Raw genomic sequence first — 17,196 nt, 5'->3', positions numbered from 1 at the left:
AGTAGGGTCCTCAGTGATATGTAATACATCTTTTATAGCCACAATCATATACTGAATGCTCTTTGCCAGTTTTGGATCTAATCTGGCATCACTATAGTCGACACTTGAGTCAGTGTCCGTGTCGGTATCCGTGTCTGCCAGATGGGCAAATTAACGTTTTTGTGACCCCCGAGGGGGTCTGGACTTAAAACAACACATCCTCTTCGGATTTCTTCCAAGCCTGGTTCTGAGACTCAGATTTATCCAATCTTTTATTTATCAGAGCCACATTTGTATTCAAAGCACTCAAAACATTCACCCAATCAGGTGTCGGCGGTGCCGACAGGGTCACTCCCGCAGCGGTTGTGTCCCTAATATAGTCTCCTCCTGGGAAGAGCACTCCGCCTCAGACATGCCGACACATGTGCACCCACCACACGCAGATACACTGGGCCTTTAGGGGACAGACCCACAGTAAAGCCTGTCAGAGAGACACAGAGGGAGATATTGCCAGCTCACACCCCAGCGCCCAAACCCAGTCTGAAAACACTACAGAAAATGTCCCAGACCTGCAGCGCTTTTATAAGTTACATACAATGCACCAAAATCACTGTGCCCCCCCCCCCTCCCCGTTTTGCACCCTGTTACTTGTACAGCAGTGTGAGGAAGGACCAGCGTCTCTGCAGCCTGTGTAGAGAAAATGGCGCCGGGCTGTGTGCTGTGAGGGCTAAGCCCCGCCACCGCAAATGACGCGCTTCAGACCCGCTCTTTTTTAACAAATTTATTATACTAGCGGGGGTCCGGACAGTGCCCTGGCACTTAGTCCGCTCTTGCCAGGTAGTAATTTGAGGCTAACATGCTGACCAGGGCACCTCTCCCCCCCGCCCCCAACCTCCCCCCCTCCCTGTAGTGCCTCTGAGTGTGGGAGCATGGCGCGCAGCGCGCCCGCTGTGCGGTTCCCTTAAAGCCATCACTGAAGTCTTCTGATCTTCTTCTACTCACCTGTCTTCTGACTTCTGGCTCTGCAAGGGGGGGTGACGGCGGGCTCTGGGAACGAGCATCTAGGCGTACCTAGCGATCAGACCCTCAGGAGCTAATGGTGTCCTGTAGCCAAAGAAGCAGAGCCTTTAAATTCACAGAAGTAGGTCTGACTTCTCTCCCCTAAGTCCCACGAAGCAGGGAGCCTGTTGCCAGCAGTGCTCCCTGAAAATAAAAAACCTAACAAAGTCTTTTCAGAGAAACTCAGTAGAGCTCCTCAGAGTGCATCCAGTCTGCCTGGGCACAGATTCTAAACTGGAGTCTGGAGGAGGGGCATAGAGGGAGGAGCCAGTTCACATCCCTTTTGAAAGTCTTAAAGTGCCCATGTCTCCTGTGGATCCCGTCTATAACCCATGGTTCTTGATGTGACCCCAGCATCCTCTAGGACGTATGAGAAAATAAGAATTTACTCACCGGTAATTCTATTTCTAGTAGTCCATAGTGGATGCTGGGTACTCCGTAAGGACCATGGGGAATAGCGGGCTCCGCAGGAGACTGGGCACTCTAAAGAAAAGAGGATTTTGGTACTTACCGATAAATCCATTTCTCTGAATCCTCTAGGGGAGACTGGAGTCCTATACAGTAAGGGTGTGAAGCCTTGAACCGGAGGTGTGGCACAATCTAAAATTAGCATTGTCTGCACAGCCGGCTCCTCCCCCTTCACATCCCCCATCCCTCAGTTTGAAAAATTTGACTGAGAGAATAGGACATGATACTAGAGCACCTGGCGAGGAACCGAACCGTACAACATATCAAACAGCGGCCAAGAACTCTTAACCGAATAACTAACGCTGTTTGCACGAACTGTTTAACACAAGAACTTTGAACACAGCAGGTTGACAGCACCGAGGCGGGCGTCCAGTGTCCCCTAGAGGATTCAGAGAAATGGATTTATCGGTAAGTACCAAAATCCTCTTTTCTCTTTCATCCACTAGGGGACACTGGAGTCCTATACAGTAGGGGACGTCCCAAAGTTTTCCCCCAGGGAGGGAGTGCTGTCGGTGGCCTGCAAAACGAAACATCCGAACTTAGATTCTCCGGACGCAAAAGTATCAAACTTGTAAAATCTTGCGAACGTGTGGGCTGAAGACCACGTCGCCGCTCTGCAAAGCTGAGTAGTGGAAGCACCTCTGGCAGCCGCCCACGAGGCACCCACTGATCGGGTAGTATGAGCACCCGTCTGAACCGGCACCTGTTTGCCACAGGAAACATAAGCCTGGCGAATGGTAAGTCTAATCCATCTAGCCAAAGACTGCTTAGATGCTGGCCAACCCTTCTTTGGCCCATCATAAAGAACAAACAAATGGTCAGACTTTCTGAAAGATGACGGAAGAGCTGACATTACTAGGAAAGGATTTAGAATCCAGGATAAGACTCATACCAGCCACACCAATCACACTGTACAACTTGTGATAACTATACCCAGTTAACAGTATGAAACAATAATGAGCATCATTAACAGATTGCTCATAACAAAAACCTTTAGTTACGCAATAACTATATACATGTATTGCAGAGAGTCCGCACTTGGGACGGGCGCCCAGCATCCACTACGGACTACGAGAAATAGAGTTACCGGTGAGTAAATTCTTATTTTCTCTGACGTCCTAGTGGATGCTGGGTACTCCGTAAGGACCATGGGGATTATACCAAAGCTCCCAAACGGGCGGGAGAGTGCGGATGACTCTGCAGCACCGAATGAGAGAACTCTAGGTCCTCCTCAGCCAGGGTATCAAACTTGTAGAATTTAGCAAATGTGTTTGAACCCGACCAAGTAGCAGCTCGGCAAAGTTGTAAAGCCGAGACCCCTCGGGCAGCCGCCCAAGAAGAGCCCACCTTCCTCGTGGAATGGGCTTTAACAGATTTAGGATGCGGCAGTCCAGCCGCAGAATGTGCAAGTTGAATCGTGTTACAGATCCAGCGAGCAATAGTCTGCTTTGAAGCAGGAGCACCCAGCTTGTTGGGTGCATACAGGATAAATAGCGAGTCAGTTTTCCTGACTCCAGCCGTCCTGGAAACATAGATTTTCAGGGCCCTGACTACGTCCAGCAACTTGGAATCCTCCAAGTCCCGAGTAGCCGCATGCACCACAAAAGGTTAGTTCAAATTAATTGAGTCCTCAATTCCGCCCTATCCATATGGAAAATCAGATAAGGGCTTTTACATGACAAAGCCGCCAATTGTGATACACGCCTGACCAAAGCCAAGGCCAACAGCATGACCACTTTCCACGTGAGATATTTTAGTTCCACGGTTTTAAGTGGCTCAGACCAATGCGACTTTAGGAAACACCACGTTGAGATCCCAAGGTGCCACTGGAGGCACAAAAGGAGGCTGAATATGCAGCACTCCTTTAACAAATGTCTGAACTTCAGGCAGTGAAGCCAGTTCTTTTTGGAAGAAAATCGACAGAGCCGAAATCTGGACCTTAATGGAACCCAATTTGAGGCCCATAGTCACCCCTGACTGTAGGAAGTGCAGAAATCGACCCAGCTGGAATTCCTCCGTTGGGGCCTTCCTGGCCTCACACCAAGCAACATATTTTCGCCATATGCGGTGATAATGTTTTGCGGTCACATCCTTCCTAGCTTTAATCAGCGTAGGAAATACTTCCTCCGGAAAGCCCTTTTCCTTTAGGATCCGGCGTTCAACCGCCATGCCGTCAAACGCAGTCGCGGTAAGTCTTGGAACAGACAGGGCCCCTGCTGCAGCAGGTCCTGTCTGAGCGGCAGAGGCCATGGGTCCTCTGAGATCATTTCTTGAAGTTCTGGGTACCAAGCTCTTCTTGGCCAATCCGGAACAATGAGTATAGTTCTTACTCCTCTCCTTCTTATTATCCGCAGTACCTTGGGTATGAGAGGAAGAGGAGGGAACACATAAACCGACTGGTACACCCACGCTGTCACTAGAGCGTCCACAGCTATCGCCTGAGGGTCTCTTGACCTGGAGCAATATCTTTTTAGGTTTTTGTTGAGGCGGGACGCCATCATGTCCACCTTTGGCCGTTCCCAACGGTTTACAATCATTTGGAAGACTTCTGGATGAAGTGCCCACTCTCCCGGGTGGAGGTCGTGCCTGCTGAGGAAGTCTGCTTCCCAGTTGTCCACTCCCGGAATGAACACTGCTGACAGTGCTATCACGTGATTCTCCGCCCATTGAAGAATCCTTGTGGCTTCTGCCATTGCCACCCTGCTTCTTGTGCCGCCCTGGCGGTTTACATGGGCGACCGCTGTGATGTTGTCTGACTGAATCAGAACCGGTTGATTTTGAAGCAGGGGTTCTGCTTGACTCAGGGCGTTGTAAATTGCCCTTAGTTCCAGAATATTTATGTGTAGGGAAGTTTCCTGACTCGACCATTGTCCTTGGAAGTTTCTTCCCTGGGTGACTGCTCCCCAACCTCGGAGGCTTGCATCCGTGGTCACCAGGACCCAGTCCTGTATGCCGAATCTGCGTCCCTCGAGCAGATGAGCACTCTGCAGCCACCACAGCAGAGACACCCTGGCCCTCGGGGACAGGGTGTCAACCGATGCATCTGGAGATGCGATCCGGACCACTTGTCCAATAGATCCCACTGGAAGATCCGTGCATGGAACCTGCCGAAGGGAATTGCTTCGTAAGAAGCTACCATCTTTCCCAGGACTAGCGTGCAGTGATGCAACGACACCTGCTTTGGTTTCAGGAGGTCCCTGACCAGAGACGATGATTCCTGGGCCTTCTCCTCCGGGAAAGATCTTCTTCTGTTCTGTGTCCAGAATCATGCCCAAGAACAGCAGACGCGTCGCAGGAATCAGCTGCGACTTTGGGATATTCAGAATCCAGCCGTGCTGATGCAGCACTTCCTGAGATAGTGCTACGCTGACTAGCAACTGCTCTTTAGACCTCGCCTTTATAAGGAGATCGTCCAAGTACAGAATAATCACGACTCCCTTCTTTCGGAGGAGCATCATCATTTCGGCCATTACCTTGGTAAATACCCGCGGTGCCGTGGATAGACCAAACGGCAACGTCTGGAATTGGTAATGACAGTCCTGTACCACAAACCTGAGGTACTCCTGGTGGGGTGGATAAATGGGGACATGCAGGTAAGCATCCTTGATGTCCAATGACACCATAAAATCCCCCTCTTCCAGGCTTGCAATAACCACCCTGAGCGATTCCATCTTGAACTTGAACTTCCTTATATAAATGTTCAAGGATTTTAAATTTAGAATGGGTCTCACCGAACCGTCTGGTTTCGGTACCACAAACATTGTGGAATAGTAACCCCGTCCCTGTTGAAGGAGGGGTACCTTGATTATCACCTGCTGAAGATACAGCTTGTGAATTGCCGCCAGTGCTACCTCCCTTTCTCTGAGGGCAGCAGGCAAGGCTGATTTGAGGTAACGGCGAGGGGGAGTCGCCTCGAACTCCAGCTTGTATCTCTGTGATACTACTTGCAGAACCCAGGGATCCACCTGTGAGCGAGCCCACTGGTCGCTGAAATTCCGGAGACGCGCCCCCACCGCACCTGGCTCCGCCTGTGGAGCCCCAGTGTCATGCGGTGGATTTAGAGGAAGCGGGGGAAGATTTTTGATCCTGGGAACTGGCTGTCTGGTGCAGCTTTTTCCCTCTTCCCTTGCCTCTGGGCAGAAAGGAAGCGCCTCTGACCCGCTTGCTTTTCTGAGGGCGAAAGGACTGTACCTGATAATACGGTGCTTTCTTAGGCTGTGAGGGAATCTGAGGTAAAAATGTCGATTTCCCAGCTGTTGCTGTGGATACGAGGTCCGAGAGACCATCCCCAAACAATTCCTCACCCTTGTAAGGCAGAACCTCCATGTGCCTTTTAGAATCAGCATCACCCGTCCACTGCCGGGTCCATAATACCCTCCTGGCAGAAATGGACATTGCATTAATTCTGGATGCCAGCCGGCAAATATCCATCTGTGCATCCCTCATATATAAGACGACGTCTTTAATACGCTCTATGGTTAGCAAAATAGTATCCCTGTCGAGGGTGTCAATATTATCCGACAGGGTATCATACCACGCTGCAGCAGCACTACACATCCATGCTGAGGCAATTGCAGGTCTCAGTATAGTACCTGAGTGTGTATATACAGACTTCAGGATCGCCTCCTGCTTTCAATCAGCAGGCTCCTTCAAGGCGGCCGTATCCTGAGACGGCAGTGCCACCTTTTTTGACAAACGTGTGAGCGCCTTATCCACCCTAGGGGATGTTTCCCAACGTGACCTGTCCTCTGGCGGGAAAGGGTACGCCATCAGTAACATTTTAGAAATTACCAGTTTCTTATCGGGGGAAGCCCACGCTTCTTCACACACTTCATTCAACTCATCTGATGGGGGAACAAAACACTGGCTGCTTTTTCTCCCCAAACATAAAACCCCTTTTTTGTGGTATTTGGGTTAATGTCAGAAATGTGTAACACATTTTTCATTACTGTAATCATGCAACGTATGCCCCTAGTGGATTGTGTGTATGACTCATCCTCGTCGACACTGGAGTCAGACTCCGTGTCGACATCTGTGTCTGCCATCTGAGGTAGCGGGCGTTTTTGAGCCCCTGATGGCCTTTGAGACGCCTGGGCAGGCGCGGGCTGAGAAGCCGGCTGTCCCACGGCTGTTACGTCATCCAACCTTTTATGTAAGGAGTTGACACTGTCGGTTAATACCTTCCACATATCCACCCACTCTGGTGTCGGCCCCGCAGGGGGTGACATCACATTTATCGGCACCTGCTCCGCCTCCACATAAGCCTCCTCATCAAACATGTCGACACAGCCGTACCGACATACCGCACACACACAGGGAATGCTCTGACTGAGGACAGGACCCCACTAAGTCCTTTGGGGAGACAGCGCTATTTAATCAGGGATTTACACTAACATAAGTGATTTTTCCCTATAGCTGCTTATAATATACAGTTTGCGCCTAAATTTAGAGCCCCCCCTCTCTTTTTTACCCTTTGAACCTGGAAACTGCAGGGGAGAGCCTGGGGAGCTGTCTTCCAGCGGAGCTGTGAAGAGGAAATGGCGCCAGTGTGCTGAGGGAGATAGCCCCGTCCCTTTTTCGGCGGACTTCTCCCGCTCTTAGAATTTTATTATGGCAGGGGATTTTTGCACATATATAGCTTATTAGGCTATATTATGTGCTGTTTTGCCAATTTAAGGTACTCTAATTGCTGCCCAGGGCGCCCCCCCCCCAACGCCTTGCACCCATCAGTGACCGGAGTATGTGGTGTGCATAAGGAGCAATGGCGCACAGCTGCAGTGCTGTGCGCTACCTTAATGAAGACCGAAGTCTTCAGCTGCCGATTTCCAGGATGTCTTCTTGCTTCTGGCTCTGTAAGGGTGACGGCGTTGCGGCTCCGGGACCAGACGACCGAGGCTGGGCCTGTGTTCGATCCCACTGGAGCTAATGGTGTCCAGTAGCCTAAGAAGCCCAAGCTAGCTGCAAGCAGGTAGGTTTGCTTCTTCTCCGCTTAGTCCCTCGTAGCAGTGAGTCTGTTGCCAGCAGATCTCACTGAAAATGAAAAACCTAACAAATACTTTCTTTATTAGGAGCTCAGGAGAGCCCCTAGTGTGCAACCAGCTCGGGCCGGGCACAGATTCTAACTGAGGTCTGGAGGAGGGGCATAGAGGGAGGAGCCAGTGCACACCAGATAGTACCTAATCTTTCCTTAGAGTGCCCAGTCTCCTGCGGAGCCCGCTATTCCCCATGGTCCTTACAGAGTACCCAGCATCCACTAGGACGTCAGAGAAAAAGGGATAAAGCAGCGATAAGTGGAAGGTGATAACTCACCAGCCAATCAGCTCCTGTCATTTTTCAAATCCGCAATGATTGGCTGATGCGTTATCACCTTAAACTTATCACTGGTTTATCTCTTCTTAATCCCTTCTCCAGGTTAATACATCTGCCCCCTTGTTTGCTTTCTCTTCCCCATAATAACTCTGGGCTTTATTCAGAGGTGTAAGTGATGCCGCTGTCAGGCGCAGGGAAGCGTTTTCTGTGCTACTATGCATGCATCTAAGTCGCACCCCGCCTGCGCCCAGATGGGGTCCGTACAGTGGGGCCCAATTCAGTATGGGACGCTCAAGTGTGGAAATGGCTATTTGGCGTTTTCCGCTCTTCTGCACCAGTGTGTGCATGCGCTAGGACTTAGATTGCAATCGCAATTTTAGTCCCGGCGGGGGGGCGGCAACACGTCGATTTGGGGGTGGAGTTGTGGGGGGGGGGGGCTGTCCGGACAACTCAGGCGTGTCCGGACTGCTTGCAGGGCAGGCCTTGGCGGCTGCATGACATCACATGCAGCCGCTGCGACCCAAAACACGGCGGCCCGGCGACTGCCTTCGTACAGAAGGCTACCCTTAAGATGTGAGCGCATCACTGTTTAGCAATGCGCTCGCATTTCAGTGGGGGTGGGGGGGATACCCAGTATGCTAAAGAAAAGAGTTGTAGTTTTAGACCCAGAGCCGTAGTTGTGATTTCGGGAAGGCGGCTTATGGCACGCACGGAGATAGTCTGTCTTATGGCCGGGATTTGGGAGTGCCACCAGGGAAGGAGTTTTTAGCAGCACTCGCATATTGTCGCAGACAGACGACTGCCAACAGATGCTTCTGCATCCATCTGTGACTCCTCCGTAGCTCTTCTGTCCATCTAGTCCTCTGGCAATGCAGTAGCTGTGGCCCAGCCATGAGGGAGGTATGGGAAATCATTGGCTGAAAGCAGGACAGAGGTAGCAGACATCCCCCCAATGGCATTGCATTTCTATATTCCCCAGAGCCAGGCACAGTTACCGAGTCGTAGCGTTCAATAACCGCAGACGGATCCGGAACACATTTCATCCTGCTGGCAAATCGCAGTGTTGACAGCTAAAAAACAAAAATTTAAAAAAAGGGCAATTTTGCTTAGTAATTGTTACAAATGAGTTCTAACAACAATAAATAAGCTAGAAAACTGCAGAATGACTTAAAAAAAAAAAGTAAAGAAAGACAGAGGCCCTCTTTCAGCATCAGTTGCAGTTTTGCTAACTTAGCAACACAGCAACTGCATACGATCTCATGCTGGGGGGCCCTCAGCGCAAGGCAAGGCCGCACAGCATTCTACATGCCGCCCAGCGCTGTGATAGCAATCTAATTGCGATCGCAGCGAGCCAGGGTCGACCCTTGCCTGCCCAGCCTGGCAGCGAACTTGTGTATCAGTGGCCACGTGTGACGTCAAGCGGCCCACGCGAAAACGGTCTGGACCCCGCAACACTGTGTGCGCACTGGCCCGGAAATCGGGAAAATGCGATTGCATCACAGTAGCGATGCTTACTGAATAAGAGTTAAATTAAAGACAAAAACGGTAAAAAAAGCACAAAGCATAAATCAGAACCCGTCTCTAATAACTTATGTTACCCGTGGACTGTGCTTCAATGACTACCTTAGCCCAAGCAGCTTCACGCAGATTTCAAATTGAATAGGAAAAACCTGCGGCCACAGGTTTTTAATCCACATTAAGCAATTTGCAGTTAATTAAATCTCGCCCCAAATCTTAGGACCGTTGACTTTCTCTGTAGACAAATGATACAACTGCACACACACAGATTTCCAATATCTATACTACAGCTGATCGGTGTCCTGCGCAAACGCCGCTAATTACCCTAAGCACATAGAGCACGGAACACAAGTGCTAGACAGCGGCACAGACCTCTAGGCCATTCTCAGCCTCTCATCCTCCTGTACCCCAGTTCATCAAACACAAAAACCCTATGGCCCAAATGTAAGATCTGCGATTTGCTGGCACCGGTGCAATTTCACCCAGATCGCTACTAGATTTAAAATACAAATTAGTTCAAAGGCAAACTGAGTTGGCTGTAAAAAGAGGATTTTGCTACTTACCGATAAATCCATTTCTCTGAATCCTCTAGGGGACACTGGAGTCCTATACAGTAGGGGTGTGAAGCCTTGAACCGGAGGTGTGGCACAATCTAAAATTAGCATTGTCTGCACAGCCGGCTCCTCCCCCTTCACATCCCTCCTCCCTCAGTTTTAAAAATTTTGACTGAGAGAATAGGACATGATACTAGAGCCCATGGCGAGGAACCGAACCGTACAACATATCAAACAGCGGCCAAGAACTCTTGACCGAATACGGAACATCGTTTATACGAACTGTTTAAAACAAGAACTGAAAACACAGCAGGTTGACAGCACCGAGGCGGGCGTCCAGTGTCCCCTAGAGGATTCAGAGAAATGGATTTATCGGTAAGTACCAAAATCCTCTTTTCTCTTTCATCCACTAGGGGACACTGGAGTCCTATACATTAGGGGACGTCCCAAAGTTTTCCCCCAGGGTGGGAGTGCTGTCGGTTGCCTGCAAGACTAAACGTCCGAAATTAGATTCTCCGGACGCAAAAGTATCAAACTTGTAAAATCTTGCGAACGTGTGGGCTGAAGACCACGTCGCCGCTCTGCAAAGCTGAGTAGTGGAAGCACCTCTGGCAGCCGCCCACGAGGCACCCACTGATCGGGTAGTATGAGCACCCGTTTGAACCGGAACCTGTTTGCCACAGGAAACATAAGCCTGGCGAATGGTAAGTCTAATCCATCTAGCCAAAGACTGCTTAGATGCTGGCCAACCCTTCTTCGGCCCATCATAAAGAACAAACAAATGGTCCGATTTTCTGAAGGACAACGTAACCTGTACGTATACTCTTAAAGCTCGGACAACATCCAAGTACACGTCTTCATCTGTGAGACCCTGGAAAGACGGAACCACTATTGGTTGGTTTACATGAAAACCCGAAACCACCTTGGGAAGGAAGTCCGCCCTTGTACGGAATTCCGCCCTATCCGCATGAAAAACTAAGAAGGGACTCTTACAGGATAAGGCTCCCAACTCAGAAACCCGTCTAGCCGAAGCCAAGGCAAGTAATAACGTGACCTTCCAAGAGAGATATTTCAGGTCTGTTCTTGTCAATGGCTCAAAAGTCGGTGTCTTCAAATATTCTAACACCAAATTTAAATCCCATGGTGCCGTGGGAGGACGAAAAGGTGGTTGAATCCTCAGAACCCCCTGTAAAAAGGTTTGAATCTCTGGCAAGGATGCTAGCCGCTGTTGAAAAAGGATGGAGAGAGCCGAAATCTGAACCTTCAAAGAGCCCAGTCTGAATCCTCCCTCTAGACCAGCCTGCAGGAAAAGTAGAAATCGAGATAAATGGAAATTCGTTGAATTCCATCCCCGTTCCTGACACCAAGCCATGTACCGTCTCCAAATCCTGTAGTAGTGCCTGGCTGTGACCGGCTTCCTAGCGGCAATCATAGTAGGAATGGCCGTTCGTGGAATCCCTCTGTTTCTTAAGATCCGGGTTTCAATAGCCACGCCGTCAAACGCAGCCTGTTCAGGTCGGGGTGTAGAAATGGTCCCTGAGATAGCAAGTCCTCTCTCTGAGGTAACCTCCAAGGAACTTCCGCAAGTAACCCCCGTAGGTCAGAGTACAAACTCCTGCGAGGCCAATCAGGTGCGATTAGAATAACCCACACTCGTTCTCGTTTTACCCTTTTTAGAACCCTGGGTATGAGTGGGAATGGGGGAAATATGTAAACCCTCCTGTAGCACCAAGGAAGTGTTAATGCGTCCACTCCCTCTGCTGCTGGATCTCGAGTCCTTGACACATATCTGGGTAGCTGATGGTTTTGTCGAGACGCCATTAGGTCCACCTGAGGCAGACCCCATCTTCTCACAATCATGTTGAAAATCCGTGGATGAAGGCACCACTCTCCCGGATGCATGTCCTGGCGACTGAGATAATCTGCCTCCCAGTTCTCCACACCTGGAATGAACACTGCCAAGAGAATGATGTCTCGTTTTTCTGCCCACAACAAGATCTTTGTGGCTTCTTTTAACGCCATCCTGTTCTTTTTTCCTCCTTGACGGTTTATGTAAGCCGTCGTCGTGACATTGTCTGACTGAATCCTGATGTGTTGTTTCATGACTAGGTCTTCTGCCAAGAGAAGTGCATTGTAAACTGCTCTTAGTTCGAGGATATATATGGGTAGTTTGCTCTCCTGTAGCGTCCACCGTCCTTGAAATTGATGGTCTTCTAGGACGGCTCCCCAACCTCTGAGACTGGCATCCGTCGTCAGGATCCTCCAATCCCAAATGCCGCATTTCTTGCCGGCTGCAAGGTTCCTGTGTAACGACCACCATATTAAGGAGACCCGTACTTGTGGTTGAAGTCGGATTCTCCGATGGAGAAGCCAGTGCGAGCCTGCTCCCTGAGCAATGAGGTCTATTTGGAATGGTCGGGAATGAAGTCTGCCGTACTGGAGAGCTTCGAATGACGCCACCATCTTCCCGAGAAGTTTTACACAGAGGTGCAGAGAAACGGTTTGCGTATTCAGCACCTGAGCCACTAATCTCTGTAAGTCCTGGACCTTGCTCTCTGGTAGGAACACACGTAATAAGACCGTGTCCAAGATGAGACCGAGGAATTGAATTTGTTGAGTCGGTATAAGTGTGGACTTTTTGAAATTGACAATCCATCCATGTTGAATTAGAAAGTGATGGGATGTCTGAACATCTTTGAGCAGTTGAGTCTGAGATGGAATGGAATAAAACTTAACCTTTAATTGTTTCTTGAATAAAAATAAATAAATGTGAAATGATTTTGAGACTCGTGTCTGATATTTGAAGAATATAACTTGTTTGACCTTTTTAGCAAATGAGGTACAAGTTACTTAGAGAAGGTGAAAATATCAGAAGGAATGTGTTTGATGGATACCATAGTGTTCTGATGAAATAAAGTGTATCCAGAACAATCACTGTATATGCCTTGGAATGAAGGTTTTCAATGGAAGCGTGATGTGGTAGCAAGATTAAGTTGGCAAACAGAATCTCTTGAGAAAGAAAAGGGGGCCCACTGCACCTGGTATTCTCAGGGGGTTTCCCTTCCTGATACTGGCCAGGCCATACCTGCTTAGCTTCCGAGATCGGACAAGATCGGGCGCATTCAGGGTAGTATGGCCGTGGGCCTGTTGTTAGAAATGTGAGAAAAAGAGATGAGAGAGGAAATCCACTCCTATTGTCTGTACTGTACATAAATCAGAACCATGAATAGTCCGGGAGTGTTTTTCCAGAAACAGAAGTAGTAGTATGAAAGCGTTTAGATGAGATTTGTCCTTTAAAAAGGGGGCCCACCGCACCTGGTATTCTCAGGAGGTTATCCTTCCTAGTACTGACCAGGCCATGCCTGCTTAGCTTCCGAGATTGGACAAGATCGGGCGTATTCAGGGTAGTATGGCCGTGGGCCAGTATAAAGGAAAATAAATGAAAAGGGAGAGTATAATGCTTACTGTACTTCACACTCAACCAAGGCCACAGATAGTCCCAAATTGGTATTTCCAGACAAAGGTGTGTCAGGATGATTCTGAGTGTCTGGGATTGATAGAGATGTAGTGTAGTAGGTAAAGTTTGGCAAGTAGTAAACTCTCATGAAAATTACTGAGAAGTGATGTGTGGTATATGTGTATATCTTAATCCTTGGACTGGGAGAAAATATTATTGATAACTGATAAATGAAAAGAAATAAAGATAAATATTCGAGCTCAGAGAAAGGCTTATAGATGGTTCAATGATAATCAGCACAACACTTACTGGCCCCCTGAAGGGAAATCAGATAAGTAGTCATGTGCTGGCAAAGAGCTCAAGGCTGGCTCATGGATAGTGTATATGGTCTCATAGTGAAAATGAGGTTGATCTATACCAATTTGTTATAGAGCAAAACTGAGAAATATCTCAGAAGTAATGAAATGACAATTAACACAATAATTGCTGGTCCCCTGAAGGAAAACTAGGTGAGTGATCATATGTTGGTAAGGAGCTCAAGGCTGGCTCACAAATGGTACTATTAACCTTATATTCAGAGTGAGAAAGATTAGTACCAAGTATCAAATATTCAATGATAAATGCCAACAAATAGAAAATACTACCATGAATACACTTGTGTGTTGAAATCACAACAAATAGAAAATGCTACCATAAATACACTTGTGTGTTGAAATCACGGTTGAATACCTGAATCTAAAACCTTAGAGGCATAGGCGGGTATTAAGACAGAATTGTGCAGATTACTATCCGCAAATATAGTGTAATTACTAAAACAGAGGGGAGTGTAGTGGTACACTAAGATCTAGTGTCTGCTACCACTGCCACTGGGTATGCGGACAAGCCCTTTTATGTATAAGCACAGATTTAAATCCTGCTGGTCTAATACAGATTACCGCAGCACTGGGATCAAATATAGTAGCAAACGGGTATATGCTCGAATATACAGTCAGTGTTAGGCAGCGGATTGATTACTCATTGTACTCTATTAGTTCCCGCTGCACGCTTGTAACCCTGGTGGTCTAGTGTCAGTTACCGCGGCCGCAAGGTATGCGGCGAACGTTGTCCGGGTCTCCTCTGTTCACAGTCCCGCTACAGTGATTGAGCGCGGCCGCCCGCTTCCGGGATGGGCGTGGCTGCGATGACGTCACTGCGGACGTTCTCTCGACGTACGTTTCACTTGATTGGGCTTGGTCACGAGAGCCTCTCTCTACTGCTCTCCTGTGGCCAGTACTTAACTGTTGAGATGACCAATGAATTTGTCACTTGGATTTGACTGACTGATGGTTGAACCTATCAGATCTCGAGTGGGATGAACAGTGGAATCCATTTTGGAAAAGGGAAAAGGGAAGGGAAAAGGGAAGGATGGGGAATGAAATGAAGGAGTGTGAGTGTGATCATTGTGAATGTGAGTGAAAGTAGGGAGAAAGTAAATGGATGGATAAAGAAATGAAAATAGAAATGATGAGATGATGTTTGAAATGGAGTATATAAATGAAATGAAAGTAATAATAATAATAAAAATAAATATAATTATGTAGAATAAATATAATAATAATGATAGTAAGTGTGGATAATAATAAATAAATAAAATAAATATATATAAAAATAAAAATAAATAATAATAAAAATAAAAAAAATATAAAAATAAATAAAGTAAATGTGAATGTAAAATGAATATAAGAATGAAAATAAATAAATATAAAAATAATAATGATAATGAAAATAAAAAGAAATAAATATAAAATGAAAATAATTATGAATGATAAAGATGAATAGATACAAAAATGAATGTGCATTAAATATAATTGATGAAAATAAATATGAATAGAAATATAAAGATAAATATGTATAAACTGAGATGGATGAGTGAGGGTGTGCTGCGTGGAGATGAAAGAGAATGGAGCTGTTAGTTGGTGCGTGGTGAGAAGGGGAAGGGGTTGTAGCTACAATGTGAGGATTATAGTGCGGAAAATGGGTGTGATGTGTGGAAGGAGTGGAAGATAAATGATACTATGAATGTGGGTATGTAGATGGGAGAGTGTGTGAGTATTGTGTTGAGTGTTGTCTGAAAAGAAGTGATGAATGTGAGCAGAATGGATGGGGTCTGGAGGGCCTGTGGCAAGTGAAGGGAAAGAGTTGGGGTTGCTGGCTGGTGGAAAAATTAAAAAGTGGGGGGGAAATGAGCAAAGGGACACACAAAAACCATTGTGTGCTGTGGAGGACTGAAGGAGGGGGAAAACAGGGAGGAAAGGGGTAGATAGGAAAAAGAGAGAAAAAAGAGAGAAGGAAAAGAGGTTTTGGAATGTGATGGGGAATTGTGAAGAAGGAAAGGAGAGGGGAGGAGAAAAAGGAAAAGAAAGAAAGAGTGGTGGAAAGAGAAAGAAAGAAGGGGAAGAAAAGAGCAGAAGGATTGGGAAAGGGAGATGGAAAAGGGGGGGGTTTGGAGAGAAGGAAGGAAAAGATAGGGGTTGAGGTGAGGGTGTGGAGGAGGAACAGGGTGGTGATGGGGAATGGACAGGAATGGGGGTGGGAAGGGAGCAGAATGGGTGGATATTGAAGTTGGGATCCGGTCTGAAGATCGACAGTGCCTAGGTCGACAATGTTTAGGTCGACAGTCACTGGGTCGACATGGATGGAAGGTCGACAGGGTTTCTAGGTCGACATGTGCTAGGTCGACAGGTCTAAAGGTCGACATGAGTTTTTTTAAAAAAATTTTTTTTTTTTTCATACTTAACGATCCATGTGGACTACGATTGGAACGGTAAAGTGTGCCGAGCGAAGCGGTAGCGGAGCGATGGCACCATGCCCGAAGCATGGCGAGCGAAGCGAGCCATGCGAGGGGACGCGGTGCGCTAATTTGGGATCCCGGTCACTTTATGAAGAAAACGACACCAAAAAAAACCAAAAACTCATGTCGACCTTTAGACCTGTCGACCTAGCACATGTCAACCTAGAAACCCTGTCGACCTTCCATCCATGTCGACCTAGTGACTGTCGACCTATAGTGGTCGACCTAAACATTGTCGACCTAGGCACTGTCGATAAAACGAACCACACCCATTGAAGTTATGTGGGCAGGAAGATGCTGTAATTGATGTATTCATTTAAACCTTTGGGCATCAGAGTGTCCACCTTGAAGATCCATTCGGATTCCTTTTTCTGGAGTGCCTTGCTGTAATCTCCGCCTCTTAATCCCATTTTTATATGTTCCAGACCTGAGAAATGTAGATCTTCTGTTCGACTGTCATGGAAACGTAGAAAATGTCTGGCAACTGTGGTGAGCTTCTTGAATTGGGCTAAGTCTGATTTAGCATTTCTCACCGAACTGATATGTTCAAGTGCCCTGACTTTGAACATGCGAGATGTCATGCCCATGTACCTTAAGTTACAGGTACATGAGATGCAATAGATCACATTCTCTGTCCTACAGTTGAAAAAATCTTGCACTGTGATCTGCTGATTGAATCTGTCCAAGATTGACGTAAGGTTAGAAGGATTTTTCTTGCATCTTTCCAATTCTTACAGAAGTCACAGATAAAGCGTAGGGTGTTTTTATCTTCCTTATTTTTTGTAGTAGGGAAGACCAAAGAGTCCCGTTCTACTTTCTGCACTTCAGATTTGGCCCTTTTAATAAGTCTGTTGCTGTATCCTCGTTCTTTCAATCTTGCAGCCAAATCAATGCTTTTGGTTTGAAAAGTGGAGTCTTCAGTACAATTCCTTTTAAGTCTAAGGAATTCCCCTTTAGGAATATTTTTAATGGTTGATGGAAAATGGCTGCTAGTTGAATGAAGTAAGCTGTTTGTTGAAGTC

The 17,196-nt window shown here is 47.4% G+C and overlaps 3 pseudogenes; all 3 read right to left on the bottom strand.

Annotated features, from left to right (window-relative positions):
- LOC134928606 (kinesin-like protein KIF9) overlaps positions 1-17,196 on the bottom strand; it is a 372,888-nt pseudogene that overhangs the window by 107,210 nt on the left and 248,482 nt on the right.
- LOC134929811 (5S ribosomal RNA) lies at positions 12,914-13,031 on the bottom strand (annotated as a pseudogene).
- On the bottom strand, positions 13,191-13,308 carry LOC134929879 (5S ribosomal RNA; annotated as a pseudogene).

Source organism: Pseudophryne corroboree, chromosome 5 (assembly GCF_028390025.1).
Source record: "Pseudophryne corroboree isolate aPseCor3 chromosome 5, aPseCor3.hap2, whole genome shotgun sequence".
Classification (NCBI taxonomy): Eukaryota; Metazoa; Chordata; class Amphibia; order Anura; family Myobatrachidae; genus Pseudophryne; species Pseudophryne corroboree.
The sequence above is the reverse complement of the archived record's forward strand: the minus strand, read 5'-3'. Positions and strand labels throughout refer to the sequence as shown.